This window comes from Pleurodeles waltl, unplaced genomic scaffold (assembly GCF_031143425.1).
Source record: "Pleurodeles waltl isolate 20211129_DDA unplaced genomic scaffold, aPleWal1.hap1.20221129 scaffold_67, whole genome shotgun sequence".
Taxonomy (NCBI): Eukaryota; Metazoa; Chordata; class Amphibia; order Caudata; family Salamandridae; genus Pleurodeles; species Pleurodeles waltl.
The window spans coordinates 681,294-698,427 of record NW_027150384.1 but is presented as its reverse complement, the minus strand read 5'-3'; the positions used below and the strand labels follow the sequence as shown (position 1 = coordinate 698,427).

The following is a 17,134-nucleotide window of genomic DNA, read 5'->3' as shown; positions in this document are numbered from 1 at the left end:
TTTACGCATCAAACTGGAAATAAACGTACATTTAATCAACTACAAGTGTCAACTTGAATTTCTGCCTTGGATGACAGATTCACTACATTTTGGCGACGAGGGTGGTTCGAGACTTCTGAAACTGTACCTTGGAAACATCAACATCTTCATTTATTCAGCTTCTAACGTTAAGAAAAAAAAAGGTACTGTAATTTTTTTTTCCTCTGTTTTTTGTGGCTCACATTTTTTTATTTTTTATTTTTTCAACCTGTTTTTGAGCCACATGGTAATTCTTTTCGTGTCTATTTATAAATTTAATAGACGCGTCTTTCAACTGTCTCCTTTCCTCGTGCCTCTGGAGACGCGTGCTGTTGATTTTGTTGCCAAAGCAACGTGAACGCAAGCCTTTCTTTCCCGGCCGCGCTCTCTTGAGATACACGCGCTGTTTATTTACCTGCTGTTGAATTTGTTGCTATGGCAACGTGAACGCGTGCCTTTATTTCCCGGCCGCGCTCTCTTGAGATACACGCGCTGTTTATTTACTCGGCTGTATTCAAGGGAAACACGCTCCACAGGGGATACGACGACTCGTTTTTCAACTCGAGTTATTCAACAAATAAACAGAGTTTAGCTCTAAATTATCCGTTTAAAATTGCTATTTTATTACGTTTATTTTTGGAAACAAGTTGGCCTGCTCTACTCTGTCATTGTTTTTTTCTGGATATTTTATTTCTTTTAAGTGGCACTTCATTTTCTGTGTTACATTTTTTTGTACAAACATTTTTCTTTCCCTGCAATAATAAGTGATTATGCAGAACATTACACCTCCACCATTTTTTCTTGCGCTTCCTGGAGAACCTCCTATATCGTGGCAAAAATGGAAAAAGGTTTTCCTGACTTACATGCACGTCTGTGGCAGCAACCTATCCTCTGAAAGAAAGACTTCTGTTTTACAACATTGTCTTGGTGCGGAGGGTCAAGAAATCTTGGAAACTTTACCTGCAATAACAACATCAGATGGTGCGGAAGGTGACAACTCTTTGAATGAATTTGATTCTACTTTACTTAGACTGGACAATCACTTTCTTCCCAAAGTTTCTATCATTTTACAACGTTACTATTTTGGTAAACGTTAGCAGATGGATGATGAATCTATTGAAGATTTTGTCACAGCTTTACGCAAACTAGCTTCATCATGTAACTTCGGAGAAAATCTAGAAGAACGTATTAGAGACCAATTCATGCTTGAATGTAAATGCGACAAAGTAAGAGAAGCATTATGGGTCAAAAGTGATCCATCACTAGATGAAGTGTTAATCATTGCTAAGCAAGTTGAACATTCGATGGCTTGTATTGATAATTTGAGGAAATCCAAAGGTGTTTCTATGGAGGTCCAAGCTATAAATACAAAAACTAATAACAAGTTTCAAGCAAACATTAGAGCAAAACTGATGTGTTTTAGGTGTGGTACTACAACTCATTTAGCTAATAGCCAAGATTGTCCTGCTATTCATATTATTTGTAACAAATGTTCCAAGAAGGGACATTTTGCTAAGTATTGCAAATCATTTTCTAAGTCTAAAGTCAAAGTTCAGGAAATTGATTGTAATGATGATCGAGATTTTGTTCTTCAGATTATTTATGATGTTAATTGTGTCGCCATTAATACTTGTCAGTACCCTTCGGATTTTGTGGATGTCAACGGAACATCTATTTCTATGATGATGGATTCGGGCGCAAAACTTTCCTTAGTATCAGTTTCGGATTTCACTAAGCATTTTAAGGGAAGAGTTTCTTTACTGGATCCTGATATCATTCCCTACAGTTATGGCGGTAAACCTATTGAGCTCAAGGGTTACTTTGAAGCCGCCATAACCTTTAAAGGGAACACAATTTCAGAGAAAATATATGTTCCAGTTGTTGGTGACACAATTCTGAGTTGGCCACATCAGAAGATGCTTGGGATTATATTAAATCCCAATTCTATTCCTCAAGTATTAGTTCAAAATGTTTGCAGCATCAAAGACGACATCATAGGTGAATTTTCTGATGTATTTTCTTCTAAAGTAGGGTGCGTTACGGGATACAAACATCGTATTTGTCTTAAGGAGGGTGTCAGCCCTGTAGCGTGCAAAGTAAGAAAAATTCCTTTCACTTTACAAGACAAGGTTAAATCTGAATTACAAAGGTTACAATCTGAAGGCATCATTGAAGAAGTCGAGGCTGCACAATGGGTCGCCCCCATTGTTGTTGCTGTGAAGAAATCGGGAGATATTAGACTGTGTGGACCTTAGACATCTCAACAAAGCTGTGATTGAAGACAAATTTCCTTTACCAAACATAAATGAAATGGTCTGTCTTTTAGGAGAGGCAAAATATTTTACGACATTAGATTTGAGTTCAGCTTATCACCAAGTTCAATTGTGTGAAGAATCAAAATTGTTGACATCTTTCATCACTCCCTTTGGTGTGTTTAAGTTTAATAGGATGCCATTTGGTTTGTGCTCTGCTGCTTCTGTATTTCAAAGACTAATGTATCATATTCTTGGGAAAACTGATGGTGTTAGATTTTTTCAAGATGATGTTCTCATTTTTTCTAACACTCTTGAACAACATCTTTCCAAAGTTAGAGAAGTCTTAAAACAATTTCGTAGTAAGGGAATCACACTCAAGGGAGAAAAATGCAAGTTTGCATGTTCAGATATCACGTATTTAGGACATGTAATTTCTTCTCAAGGTGTTAAACCGAAAGAGGATCTAGTTAAAACTGTAGTTAATTTTGCGGATCCTGTTAAAAGAGAAGATGTACAAGTTTTCTTAGGCATGGCGGAATTTTATTCCAAATTTGTTCCTAATTTTGCCAGTAGGTCTTGCTGCATTAGAGAGTTACTTAAGAAAGGTGTTGATTTTGTATGGTCAGAGGCTTGCAAGAAAGAATTTGAGGATCTAAAAAATGCACTATCTTCTGCTCAATGTCTCAACAGTTTTCGTCCAGGGTTTCCCTGTTGGATTATAACTGATGCCTCAGAAAAGGGTTTAGGAAGTGTTCTTAAGCAAAAGTATGATGGTAAGGATGTTACTATGGCATTTGCTTCCAGAGCGTTAAGGGGAGCGGAGTCGAGGTATTCCACCATTGAAAAAGAAGCACTAGCTATCTACTGGGCTATAAAGAAGTTTAAACAGTTTCTATGGGGATCTAGGTTTGTTGTGCAATCTGATCATAAGCCTTTACAAGAGATTTTTGATAAGAAGGGTCTAGACTGTATTTCTTCACGTATTTGCAAGTAGATTGTTGGTCTTCAAGACTTTCAATTTTCTGTCAGATATGTCCCTGGATGTGAGAACCGCACAGCTGACTGTTTGTCAAGGTTAAGATCTTTTAGCTGGGACCAAGATACGGATTGTAGCACATGGTGGGTTGATGAGGATGTGAAAGTGTGCATTTTGACTGATGGTTGTATCACGGAAGATGAGTGGTTAACGGAGTTTAGTAATGATACTAGCTTGAAACGGGTAAAGGATTTGATCGAATCTAATTGTGTTCCTGCTGACTGTGATGAAGAGAATGTGTATAAAAAAATTTGGAATGAACTTTCAGTTGAGAATGGTTTGGTTTTTAGGAGTGGAAGATTAGTACCTCCATCTGGTTTGCGTGAAAGATTGTTACATCTAGCTCATTTGGGTCACTATGGTATTTGCAAGACAAAAGAACGGTTGAGAGAATTTTATTGGTGGCCGAGAATGGATTTAGCGTTGGAAAGAGTTGTTCGCGACTGTGTGGAATGCAAATTTGCAGATAAAACTTTCAAGTGTAGGTCACGTCCATTAGAAATCAGGAAAATTCCTAATGAAGTGTGGGAGGATGTTGCAATGGATATTATGGGTCCTGTTGTGTGTGGTTCAACTTCTAAGTATATTGTTGTTGTAATGGACATGTTGTCTCATTGGCCAGAATCAATTACTAATTTTCTTTCAGGGGTATTTTCTAGAGAAGGATATCCCAAATGCATCATAACAGATAATGGGGTTCAATTCACCTCTAAGCACATGTCTGAGTTTTTAGCATCTAGAGGCATATTGCATAAGAAAAGTGCTCTATATCATCCTGAAACTAATGGTATGGTTGAGCGCTTTAACAGGACATTGAAGGAAACTATTCAAGTAGCAAGATTAACAGGATGTAATTGGATGGAAGCTGTTAAATCTAAAGTTGAGAGTTATAGGTTTACACCACATTCCAGTACTGGCCAATCTCCATTTGTATTGTTCAAGAAAAGAGTGCCTAACACTAGCATAAATCCTTCACGGGTGAATAAATATGTTAGTAAAGAGTTGAACCATGAGAAAATTAAAGAACTAGCTGTGACCAGGGATGAGATTTTACAGGAAAAAAGGAAATTGACATATGATCGTCGTAAAGCAGTCAAACCTCTTGTTGTTGCAGTTGGTGATTCTGTAAAGATTAAGTTGCCGAAAATAAATTGTGCAACATTTTCTCATTATAGTAAAATCTTTAAAGTTATCAAAGTGTTTAAAGGTGCTATTAAAGTGGATGATGGGTGTATTTGGAATTTGAATAGAGTTGTGAAGATGTAAAAAAAAATATATATATATATGTATTTATTTATAATTTAGGGGGAAGATAGTGTGGTGTTATCACTATTTCTTTATTGTGTTTGTCTCAGCATGGTTTCCCTTTATATGTATTGTGTTTCTTTTAGTTATGTATTTCTCTTAGTTGGTTTCTCCCAATGCTTCCCCTGCCTTCCTTTAGGCTCATAGACTCTCTGGAATTTGGAATGCTGGGGGAGTCTGGGAAGGAGCTGTGAGGAGATTGGAGGATCTTGACTTGTGGGTGGATGAAGTTTCTTTTATGCATCAAACTGGAAATAAACGTACATTTAATCAACTACAAGTGTCAACTTGAATTTCTGCCTTGGATGACAGACAGTGGTGTAAAGTGGTGAAGAGTAATGTGGTGTGGAGAAGAGGGACAAAGAGGACACTGGTGTAGAGTGGTGGATTGAAGAGTGTAGTGGTGTAGAGTAAAGTGGTGCAGTGTAGAGTAGAGTGCAGTGGTGTAGAGTAGAGTGGTGCGGAGTAGAGTGCAGTGGTGTAGAGTAGAGTGGTGCAGAGTAGAGTGCAGTGGTGTACAGTAGAGTGGTGCAGAGCAGAGTGCTGAAGAGTAGAGTGCAGTGGCATACAGTGCATTGGCATAGAGTAGAGTGCAGGGGTGTAGAGTAGAGGGGTGCAGAGCAGAGTGTTGAAGAGTAGAGTGCAGTGGCATACAGTACAGTGACATACAATGCAGTGGAATACAGTGAGGTGGCATACAGTGCAGTGGCATACATTGCATTGGCATACAGTGCATTGGCATTGAGCAGTGTGCAGGGGTGTAGAGTAGAGGGTGGGAGTGAAAAGAAGCAACACAGAGGGGTAGAAAAGAATGGAAGCAATATAGAAGGGGTGGGTGGGAGGGAATAGAAGCTACATAGATGGTGACTGGGGAGATGGACTGGAAACACCAGCACTAATATGGAGTGCTTGAACAAAGAAAATTAGCACCAAAAACAGGAGCAGTGGATGGACACAAGTACTTGGTACATGCTCCAAGGGAGGGCCAAAAACAAGAAGAGGAAGTGAGGCCTACATGTTGTGACAAATGGGGATGAAGGACTTGTCTTTTCTTATGGTTTGCACTCTATGGTTATATGCGTTCTAACCAGGGCAATGTGTGTGTGGTGGGTTATGGGATATTAAGTATGGGGCTGCCTGTGTCGTACGCAACACAACAATTTAGGCGTGCAGGGGCTTAGTACCGCATTCCTCTGTCCTACGGCACACTCCCTCACCCCCATGACCACGTTGCCTGGGGGGGTCTAAGATGTTAGAAAAGGGACCTGTCCACTCTCCCTGGGCTGCAGGCGTCCAGTGGTAGTGGGCAGCTGGGAAGGGGCAAAGGGTTAAATACCTGTTGACCTTGGCTCCCATCCTCTTTTGACAGTTTCTAGACAATACCCATCCTACCCTCACCCACTGGATTTATTTAAAGAGTATGATTGCCTGTATATTGGCAAGGTTTTTTTCCATTGTTTTGTTTCGCAGCCTGAGTTACAGGGCGATCCAAAGGAATTTGGTGCAGAAAGCAATCATGGCGGAGCACAAAGGGGATGCTCCATGCCAGCTCCTGGGGAATCTTTACGGCAGGACCGCGGGATGAAAGCAACAGTGCCCCGTTAGTCCAATGGACAGTTGTAAATCTGAGCAACCGGGGCCTTGCCTTGGACAGCTTTGTCACTACACGTGAGTTTGGTTTTATCGGATTTACAGTGTGGGAAACCCCCAAAAATGTATAACTCTTGATGGTGTGTACTCCAGGCACTCATTGTCTAATCAGGTGAGTGATGAGCATAGGTTTCTCATCCAATGGCTGCGCTTGGATCATCAGTAAGTTAACCCAATTTTGTCTTGCCTACATAAGCAATAATAAACCTGCAGTCAACTTCTCTCCAACAACTGGTGTGGCCTTGTCTTTTCTTATGGTTTGCAATCTATGGTTATATGCGTTTCAGCCAAGGCAGTATGTGTGTGGTGGGCTATGGGATCCCGGGGCTGTGAGGGAAACGCTGAAGCTAACAAATGATAAGCTGTGGGTGGGCTGTAAGCCCACTGAATGTAAACAACATGTCTCACAGAGACAGGGCATGTGCTGTCCAGGTGGAACCTAAAAAGGACCTGGACTGCTCATCTGGACTCATGGAGTTCTGAACGTCCATGGCCAGACTTTATTTGAGAAGTCACTAAAACAGCTCTCTATGTATACTGGTCCTAGAGATGAGAAGTAACGGGATATGGATCTAAAGTGGTCAGATTACTTAACATTCGGAAAACTTGTTAAATAGCACCCACGTGGCGTGGGAGAGTTGTGAGGGCCTCTAGTAAACCCTAACTTTTTTGTAGTTTTACATAGCGCCAACGTAGCACGGGGCATTGCAGCGCTTTACATGAACACCGGATTACTTACAGTAGGTCAGAATTTAAGTATTAATTAAGTGATAATTTCTCTGAAAGAGTGCTGTCCAGTGCCCACTAACTGTTATTTATTTACAACACTGAGAATATCTATTCAAGTTATTTCAGTAGGTTATGTCATTCATTTCTGAATCTGAATTCTTGTCTGAAGATAAAGTGCCACCTTGCGGCTGGAAAATGAATGGTTGCTAGAAAGAAAAAGATAAACAGCGGCTCTGGGCAACAGCCTGAACATTTGTGCAACTGTCAGAGAAATATAATTTGGTTGGGACAAAATGTACACTCACGGTTTACGATGTCACTTCCCAAATCATTTTCTAAATACAAATTTATTCGATCTTTTCGAGTTCCTTACTCGAACTATTTATTGTTCAATAGAAAGATAAATCTTACACTTTGCTTACAAACTTGAATGCATAGCACTCTCAATTGTGACTTCCACCCGTGTTTCTACATGCAGACAGCCAGAACACACATGAAAATTTATAATATTCCAAAAGGGATGGTTGTGTCAGAAGTGGGATTCGAACCCACGCCTCCAGGGGAGACTGCGACCTGAACGCAGCGCCTTAGACCGCTCGGCCATCCTGACAGATGTACATAGCTCTTTCAAGTCGTTTTATAATATGTCACAAGAACCAAGAGTTCATGGATGGATTTCTTGTATCTGCGAACCACGACTGTCCCTTCAGAGGCCTTTGTGTGTCTGAATTGTACTCGGAGAAGGAGCCCCCCACTCTTTCAGCAGGTGCACGAGCCAGGCTGCCTTTGCTCATATCAGCTTCAGCCTCCTTCAAAACCTTCGCAAAAGAGACTGCCAGGGGTGTCCCTGAGGTGAGAGGAGTCAATTAGAAGGTGGCTGGGCTGTGCTAACAAGAGTAACTGATGGGGTGGGGGCCGGGTGGGATTGGTCAGGCGGGCAATGGCCAAAGGGCCTGTGTGAGTAGTAGTTGTGGGGGCCGCTTTTTAGGGCAGAGTGGTGGCCGATTTGAAATCCATTTCTGCCTGTTCAGATGCTACCAGCGGCCCAGGGTCTAAGCTGCCTTTCTGGGGGCCTTGTTACCTCCCCTTCACCAACAGGACAGGAGTCATCAACCCCAGCACCCCCCACTCCACCCCAGGCCCGCACATTGATCCAAAAAGCTAACTTGGGCCGGCTACGGGCACATTAATGTATGCAGATTGAGCAGGGGGCCTGAACAGGAGTTGCCTCAATGATATTCAGCTGTGGTTCACTAGTGTAAAACAATCCATACACCAGGAGTGCTGGCAAGGTTTACTTTTTTAAAAATCTCAGTGGAGCTAAGAAAACAAAAGTTATACTCATAGATCTTGACAGCTAGACAGATCATTCTGTTTATCCTAGGAGATTGATTTTAAATGATGGTACGTACTCAGTGCTTAATTTGTGCTTGTTGTTTCCGGTGTGGGGCGCCGGCACTTATTTTTGAGGGTCAGCACTTATTTTGTCTGCCTCAAGCATTTACTGCGAGCAAAAGACATATGGGAAAGACGGAGGAAGAGGAAAACGAAAAAGCATCACGAAAGGAGAAAGCAGAAAGCTGCAAGAGTGAGCTGAAGGGGCAGGGAGTGGCTGTAAATAGATTGAAGAGGCCCGAGGTGGCTTCAGGATTACGCTGCCTCAGTATTCCATCTTCGCACATTTAATTGCAGCAGCCACGTGTTTTCGAGGAGAGCTTTGAGCACAGGCATGTTTTCATTTACAAATTAAGCACTGTACATAGTATTTATACACTCTCACTTTCTCATGTACCTTAGGCTCCTATGTTAATGTTGCTTTAAGCTAGTGCCCAATAGAGTGTATGGTACCTCCTTATCTGAAGAAAATGATTTGAAATGTAGTATGCATTTCTTATGCACTTTACTTGCCTATCCTATGTGGATGATATGAATGATGGAATGTACTGTTTATGCACTTTCACTTTTTCATCGATTCTAGGTTTTTATGATAGTGCCGGATAATGCGCCATTTATCATATCATGGCGGCGGGTGAATTGCTACGAGGTATTCATCTTAAAGGAGGTGGCTGACTTCATCATAATGAAATACGGCACTTTACTAACAGTGTAGCATGTTCACTCCTGATAGCAGCTCTTCTCACAACTTTTTCCACCGATTGCTGACAGGTGAGCTGTCCTAGAGTGGTCATCCTTAATTGCTTATATATAGGTAAATGGTGATTTATGATGAGAGAATGTATCTCTGTTTGTATATTTAACCTACATAATCTGTTTGATTTTATTTTGTTCTACTTGTGCAATATAGTGTTTTAGATATGGGCAGAAGATGATTTTTTATGTGGGGATGCGCCTTTGGTCGCATATATCACTTTTCTTATCTTCTTTTAATGTTTTGCCTGTGCAATTATTTTAAGTAATCACAATAAAGCTCATTACACACTTTTCTCAGTAAGGAGTCACACCTCGCTCTTAATAGGGTGGGAGGGAACAAGAGAATCAGTGTGCCAGCCTGGCTGTAAAGTGCTGGGCCGGGGGCTGGCATCTGCCCACAATGCCCTCGCCTAGCGCCCGCCCTGCGTCATTACATAATCACAGCAGACCTAAGTGCATGGCCTAAGAGGGAGCCGAGAGAGGTGCCTTGCTTTGTAGGAAAGCACCCCAGATTCTGATTGGCTAGAGATAACAGACTCAACCCTCACAACCAGGGAAGAGGGGGTGAATTCTGAGAGACCAGATAAGTAGACGCCCCCTGGCGGAGAGGTCGGGCATTGCACCTATAAGTGCTCCTTAAACCCTGTCGCCCTTTCATGCTGCTCTGGAGCACACACCAGTCCAGCCCTGACCGGGCATTATCTCTCATTAATGCTATACCCTGACGTCATAACTATTTGGTGTCCGTGTCTATATCGAATTTATGTGGTCAAAAACCCCAACTCATCTGTGACTGACCTCTAAATAATTTACAAATATCTCTGAAAGAGAAACACATTTGTCTTTTTCTAATAAAAACCTTTAAGGCCCGGGTGAAATAGGGATTAGAGTTGCATTAAATTAACAGGCTCAGACCGTCGCAAATAATAATGTGTGTAGAGTTGTGTGAAGGCTTTTGCCTTTCTCTCTGCAGCTTTGAATAAAAGGAATCAGATATTTCCTAAAATGAGACTCTCTGTGTCAGAAAACCAACCTCCTCCTCCTGTTCTCTGGGATTGCCAGGCTGTGTCCAAGGGAAATACGGACAAAAATAATATACAGAATACTGTACATCACGAGGGATGGTGAACACAACACATCCCACATAACTCTCACACACATCTGGCTCGTTGGTCTAGGGGTATGATTCTCGCTTAGGGTGCGAGAGGTCCCGGGTTTAAATCCCGGACGAGCCCTTTAATATTTTATCATATCACTAAATGGATAATTTGAAAAGTAACATACTAAAAAACAAGCGCTTATAATATAAAATACCCTGGGACGGTTTTGTATTTTAAGCCAGCACGTGTCGCGCTGAAAGGAAGAAACGGAGCCCTGGACCAAGAGGCAGCTGCAGGGGCCGCCGGGAGGCAGGTCTCCATCACTGCCACATCAGCACCCGGGACATTTGTTAATGTTGCTTGGAGACGAATCTTATTACACCGGGGGCTGCACGTCTTTTGTTAAACCACACTGTGGGAGACAGCAGGGTGAGACGTGGGAGTGCACGAGTGTGAGACACACTGGGCAGGGGGAGGGGATTGTGAGGTCACCAGCAGCAGGGCAGAGACCCGGGGCACAAGCTGGGGTGGGCGCGGGTGAACGGAGCCCCCACACTGTTTTTAGAGCGTGGGCTCCGTTCCCTGTACCGGAGGCTGGCAGAGGCCGAATAGTGCCGCCTTGGACTCAATTAAATTAATTGTACAACTTTAGTTTGCCACAAAAGTTCTGATGGAAGCACTTAGAGGCTCCGTCGTTCTGCTTGGCACAGTTAATCTGACGGGTATTTTTGGTGGCACAGCGATGGCAGAGGCTTATTTAGAGGTTTAATTTATAACAAGTCTTTGTGAGGGGTATATTTCGTGGCACAATAATGACACCAGGAATACTTCGAAGTGTTAGTCCGTGGCAGTGGTTGTGATGGGCATATTCTGGGCAAAATGATTTTAATCTGATATTCTGTCTCACTCTCCTGCCATTGGGTGTTGGGGGAGGGGTCCCGTATAGCTATCACGTTTCCCAGACCCATTCGTGATGTGTTGCTCCAGTCCAGTTTTATTCCTTTGAATTGTGGGACTTGTAGTCCTGTTTTATCATAGACTAAAAACGACTACAAGTCCCAGAAGTCAAAGGAAAAATCTGGCCTGGAGCAGGAGATGACGCATGGACCTTGGCATCGACTTCCTCCACTGTCAGAGGGCCACTCAGGTACCTGGACCGTTGCAATGGACCCCTGGCTGAAGCGGGCACCCAGACCTCTGTGGAGAAATGTGTCTAGTAGGCTGTCTCCGGATGCTTGAGGGGGTGTCGCCTCTCTCACGCCCCCTGGGCTCTAGGATGGATCTACATTACCTGAAGAGTTTATATATAGCCAGCTAAAAAGAAATAGCAATGATGGAAGGAGACAATAGACCCTACAATTTAAATTCTCGAAACTTCCTCGTGCCTGATAAGAGGACGGTGTGATCCATGACCTGCCTGCTCGTGAGACGCACGTGTAATACATATGACCCGTACTGCCCTGCTCTGCCCCCTCGCGAGTGTCTGTACTTATACACATGGGCACTGGAGTAACAAAGGCCCCCGCGGTGAAGAGGGAGAGCGAGCTCTAGGGGGCCCTAGAGCTCCCGCGTGAGTCCGGAGGGGGCCCCTGCGTGCACTGTGCAGGGAAGTACGGGAGGGGGCATGAAAGGGTGGTCCCGTGCAGGGAGAGGTCAGACACCTGTGAGGCTGGCGGCACCGGCAGGTGATGCTGGAGTCAGCTGGTGACTGAGGTCCGATGACAGAGCAGCCCTCCCGGCCAGGCTTTTTAGGGGGGGGCGGAGGGGGGAACCTGTAAACTCTTCACTACTGCACTGGACCTCCGGGGTGTTTTTCATGGGATCAGCACAGTCATTAAATGCGATCACAGGCCGCCGAAATAGCTCAGTTGGGAGAGCGTTAGACTGAAGATCTAAAGGTCCCTGGTTCGATCCCGGGTTTCGGCAGAAAGCTTGAATGAAAAACTTAGAAATATAAGACATTGTTTAAACAACAATAATATTATTTCTCTGTCGTGTCCCAGCTCCTCATTGGTTTGTGTCCTTCCTCCTTTGCCCCATCCCTTGTTCTTTCTTCCTTTTCTTTGCGCTCTCCCTTCCTCCTTCCCGGCCTTCCTTCCTTCGCTTCTCACCGCCCTCATTTCGTTATTTACACGTTTCTCATAATTCTGTCTCCCTCCGTCTCACCCCCATCGTTGTGCGTGCGCCTCACACCAGCGGCCCCATCACACTAAATGCGTGACAGATGTGCACCTAGGAGCTCAGTGCCACGTGCTGTGACGTTCACACCGTGGAGCACATTCCCCCTCCTGGGAGTAAAGTACACTCGTGACATGCAGATCTGGAACAGCGGAGGGTGATCTCACGTGTGCCCTGTGACTGAGGACACACTCGACTCTCACGCACTCTGTGTGTTTGTAATTCAGGACACCCTCTACTCTCACTCACTGTGTGTCTGTGTACTTAAGGACACACTCCGCTCTCACTCACTGTGTGTCTGTGTACTTAAGGACACACTCCGCTCTCACTCACTGTGTGTCTGTGTACTTAAGGACACCCTCTGCTCACACTCACTGTGTGCGCCTATAACTCAGGACACACTCTGCTCTCACTCACTGTATGTCTATAACTCAGGACACACTCTGCTCTCACTCACTGTGTGCCTATAACTCAGGACACACTCTGCTCTCACTCACTGTGCGTCTGTAACTCAGGACACACTACTCTCACTCACTGTGTGTCTATAACTCAGGACACACTCTGCTCTCACTCACTGTGTGTCTATAACTCAGGACACACTACTCTCACTCACTGTGTGTCTGTGAACTTAAGGACACACTCTGCTCTCACTCACTGTGTGCCTATAACTCAGGACACCCTCTGCTCTCACTTACTGTGTGTCTATAACTCTGGACACACTCTGCTCTCACTCACTGTGCGTCTATAACTCAGGACACACTACTCTCACTCACTGTGTGTCTATAACTCAGGACACACTCTACTCTCACTCAGGACACACTCTACTCTCACTGTGTGTGTCTATAACTCAGAACACACTCTACTCTCACTCACTGTGCGTCTATAACCGGGGACACACTCTACTCTCACTCACTGTGTGTCTATAACTCAGAAAACACAATACTCTCACTCAGGACACACTCTACTCTCACTGTGTGTGTCTATAACTCAGAACACACTCTACTCTTACTCACTGTGTGTCTATAACTCTGGACACACTCTGCTCTCACTCACTGTGTGCCTATAACTCAGGACACCCTCTGCTCTCACTTACTGTGTGTCTATAACTCTGGACACACTCTGCTCTCACTCACTGTGCGTCTATAACTCAGGACACACTACTCTCACTCACTGTGTGTCTATAACTCAGGACACACTCTACTCTCACTCAGGACACACTCTACTCTCACTGTGTGTGTCTATAACTCAGAACACACTCTACTCTCACTCACTGTGCGTCTATAACCGGGGACACACTCTACTCTCACTCACTGTGTGTCTATAACTCAGAAAACACAATACTCTCACTCAGGACACACTCTACTCTCACTGTGTGTGTCTATAACTCAGAACACACTCTACTCTTACTCACTGTGTGTCTATAACTCTGGACACACTCTGCTCTCACTCACTGTGTGCGTCTATAACTCGTGACACACACTGCTCTCACTCACTGTGCGTCTATAACTCGTGACACACTGCTCTCACTCACTGTGCGTCTATAACGCAGGACACACACTGCTCTCACTCGCTGTGCGTCTATAACTCGGGACACACTCTGCTCTCACTCACTGTGTGTCTATAACTCAGGAAACCCTCTGCTCTCACTCACTGTGTGCCTATAACTCAGGACACACTCTACTCTCACTCACTGTGCGTCTATAACTCAGGACACACTCTACTCTCACTCACTGTGTGTCTATAACTCAGGACACACTCTACTCTCACTCACTGTGTGTCTATAACTCAGGACACACTCTGCTCTCACTCACTGTGCGTCTATAACTCGGGACACACTACTCTCACTCACTGTGCGTCTGTAACTCAGGACACACTACTCTCACTCACTGTGTGTCTATAACTCAGGACACCCTCTGCTCTCACTTACTGTGTGTCTATAACTCAGGACACACACTGCTCTCACTCACTGTGTGTCTATAACTCAGGACACACACTGCTCTCACTCACTGTGCGTCTATAACTCAGGACACACTCTGCTCTCACTCACTGTGCGTCTGTAACTCAGGACACACTCTACTCTCACTCACTGTGTGTCTGTGAACTTAAGGACACACTCTACTCTCACTCACTGTGTGTCTATAACTCAGGACACCCTCTTCTCTCACTTACTGTGTGTCTATAACTCGGGACACACTACTCTCACTCACTGTGTGCGTCTATAACTCAGGACACACTCTACTCTCACTCACTGTGTGTCTATAACTCAGGACACCCTCTACTCTCACTCACTGTGTGTCTGTGTACTTAAGGACACACTCCGCTCTCACTCACTGTGTGCCTATAACTCAGGACACACTCTGCTCTCACTCACTGTGTGTCTGTGTACTTAAGGACACCCTCTGCTCTCACTCACTGTGTGCCTATAACTCAGGACACACTCTGCTCTCACTCACTGTGCGTCTATAACTCTGGACACACTCTACTCTCACTCACTGTGTGTCTATAACTCAGGACACACACTACTCTCACTCACTGTGTCTATAACTCAGGACACACTCTGCTCTCACTCACTGTATGTCTATAACTCAGGACACACTACTCTCACTCACTGTGTGCGTCTATAACTCAGGACACACTCTGCTCTCACTCACTGTGCGTCTGTAACTCAGGACACATTCTACTCTCACTGTGCGTCTATAACTCAGGACACACACTGCTCTCACTCACTGTATGTCTATAACTCAGGACATACACTGCTCTCACTCACTGTGTGCGTCTATAACTCAGGACACACTCTGCTCTCACTCACTGTGTGTCTATAACTTAGGACACACTCTGCTCTCACTCACTGTGCGTCTGTAACTCAGGACACATTCTACTCTCACTGTGCGTCTATAACTCAGGACACACACTGCTCTCACTCACTGTATGTCTATAACTCAGGACATACACTGCTCTCACTCACTGTGTGCGTCTATAACTCAGGACACACTACTCTCACTCACTGTGTGTCTATAACTCTGGACACCCTCTTCTCTCACTCACTGTGCGTCTATAACTCAGGACACACTCTACTCTCACTCACTGTGTGTCTATAACTCAGGACACACTGCTCTCACTCACTGTGCGTCTATAACTCTGGACACACTCTACTCTCACTCACTGTATGTCTATAACTCAGGACACACTACTCTCACTCACTGTGTGCATCTGCTGTCACTCACTGTGTGTCTATAACTCAGGACACACTCTGCTCTCACTCACTGTGTGCGTCTATAACTCAGGACACACTCTGCTCTCACTCACTGTGTGTGTCTATATCTCAGGACACACTCTGCTCTCACTCACTGTGTGTCTATAACTCAGGACACACTCCACTCTCACTCACTGTATGTCTATAACTCGGGACACACTCTGCTCTCACTCACTGTGCGTCTATAACTCAGGACACACTCTGCTCTCACTCACTGTGTGTCTATAACTCAGGACACACTACTCTCACTCACTGTGTGTCTATAACTCAGAACACACTCTACTCTCACTCAGGACACACTCTACTCTCACTGTGTGTCTATAACTCGTGACACACTACTCTCACTCACTGTGTGCCTATAACTCAGGACACACTCTGCTCTCACTCACTGTGCGTCTGTAACTCAGGACACACACTGCTCTCACTCACTGTGTGTATATAACTCAGGACACACTCTGCTCTCACTCACTGTGCGTCGACACACTCTGCTCTCACTCACTGTGTGCCTATAACTCAGGACACACTCTGCTCTCACTCACTGTGCGTCTGTAACTCGGGACACACTCTGCTCTCACTCACTGTGCGTCTATAACTCAGGACACTCTACTCTCACTCACTGTGCGTCTATAACTCAGGACACACTCTACTCTCACTCACTGTGTGTCTATAACTCAGGACACACTCTACTCTCACTCACTGTGCGTCTGTAACTCAGGACACACTACTCTCACTCACTGTGTGTCTATAACTCTGGACACACTCTACTCTCACTCACTGTGCGTCTATAACTCAAGACACACTACTCTCACTCACTGTGTGCATCTGCTGTCACTCACTGTGTGTCTATAACTCAGGACACACTCTGCTCTCACTCACTGTGTGTCTATAACTTAGGACACACTCTGCTCTCACTCACTGTGTGCGTCTGTAACTCAGGACACACTACTCTCACTCACTGTGCGTCTATAACTCAGTACACACTCTGCTCTCACTCACTGTGTGTCTATAACTCAGGACACACACTACTCTCACTCACTGTGCGTCTATAACTCAGGACACACTCTGCTCTCACTCACTGTGTGTCTATAACTTAGGACACACTCTGCTCTCACTCACTGTGCGTCTATAACTCAGGACACACACTACTCTCACTCACTGTGCGTCTGTAACTCAGGACACACTCTGCTCTCACTCACTGTGCGTCTATAACTTAGGACACACTCTGCTCTCACTCACTCTGCGTCTATAACTCAGGACACACACTACTCTCACTCACTGTGCGTCTGTAACTCAGGACACACTCTGCTCTCACTCACTGTGCGTCTGTAACTCAGGACACACACTACTCTCACTCACTGTGCGTCTATAACTCAGGACACACTCTGCTCTCACTCACTGTGCGTCTGTAACTCAGGACACACACTGCTCTCACTCACTGTGCGTCTATAACTCAGGACAC

General features: G+C 44.6%; 3 non-coding genes across 3 annotated transcripts; 2 read left to right on the top strand and 1 right to left on the bottom strand.

Moving 5' to 3' along the window:
- Positions 1–7,520: 7,520 nt before the first annotated feature.
- Positions 7,521–7,603, bottom strand: TRNAL-CAG (transfer RNA leucine (anticodon CAG)). The gene has a single exon. It is a non-coding gene; the product is annotated as a tRNA-Leu (tRNA).
- Positions 7,604–10,307: 2,704 nt separating this feature from the next.
- On the top strand, positions 10,308–10,379 carry TRNAP-AGG (transfer RNA proline (anticodon AGG)). Its single transcript has one exon. It is a non-coding gene; the product is annotated as a tRNA-Pro (tRNA).
- Positions 10,380–12,097: 1,718 nt separating this feature from the next.
- TRNAF-GAA (transfer RNA phenylalanine (anticodon GAA)) lies at positions 12,098–12,170 on the top strand. Its single transcript has one exon. It is a non-coding gene; the product is annotated as a tRNA-Phe (tRNA).
- Positions 12,171–17,134: the final 4,964 nt, after the last annotated feature.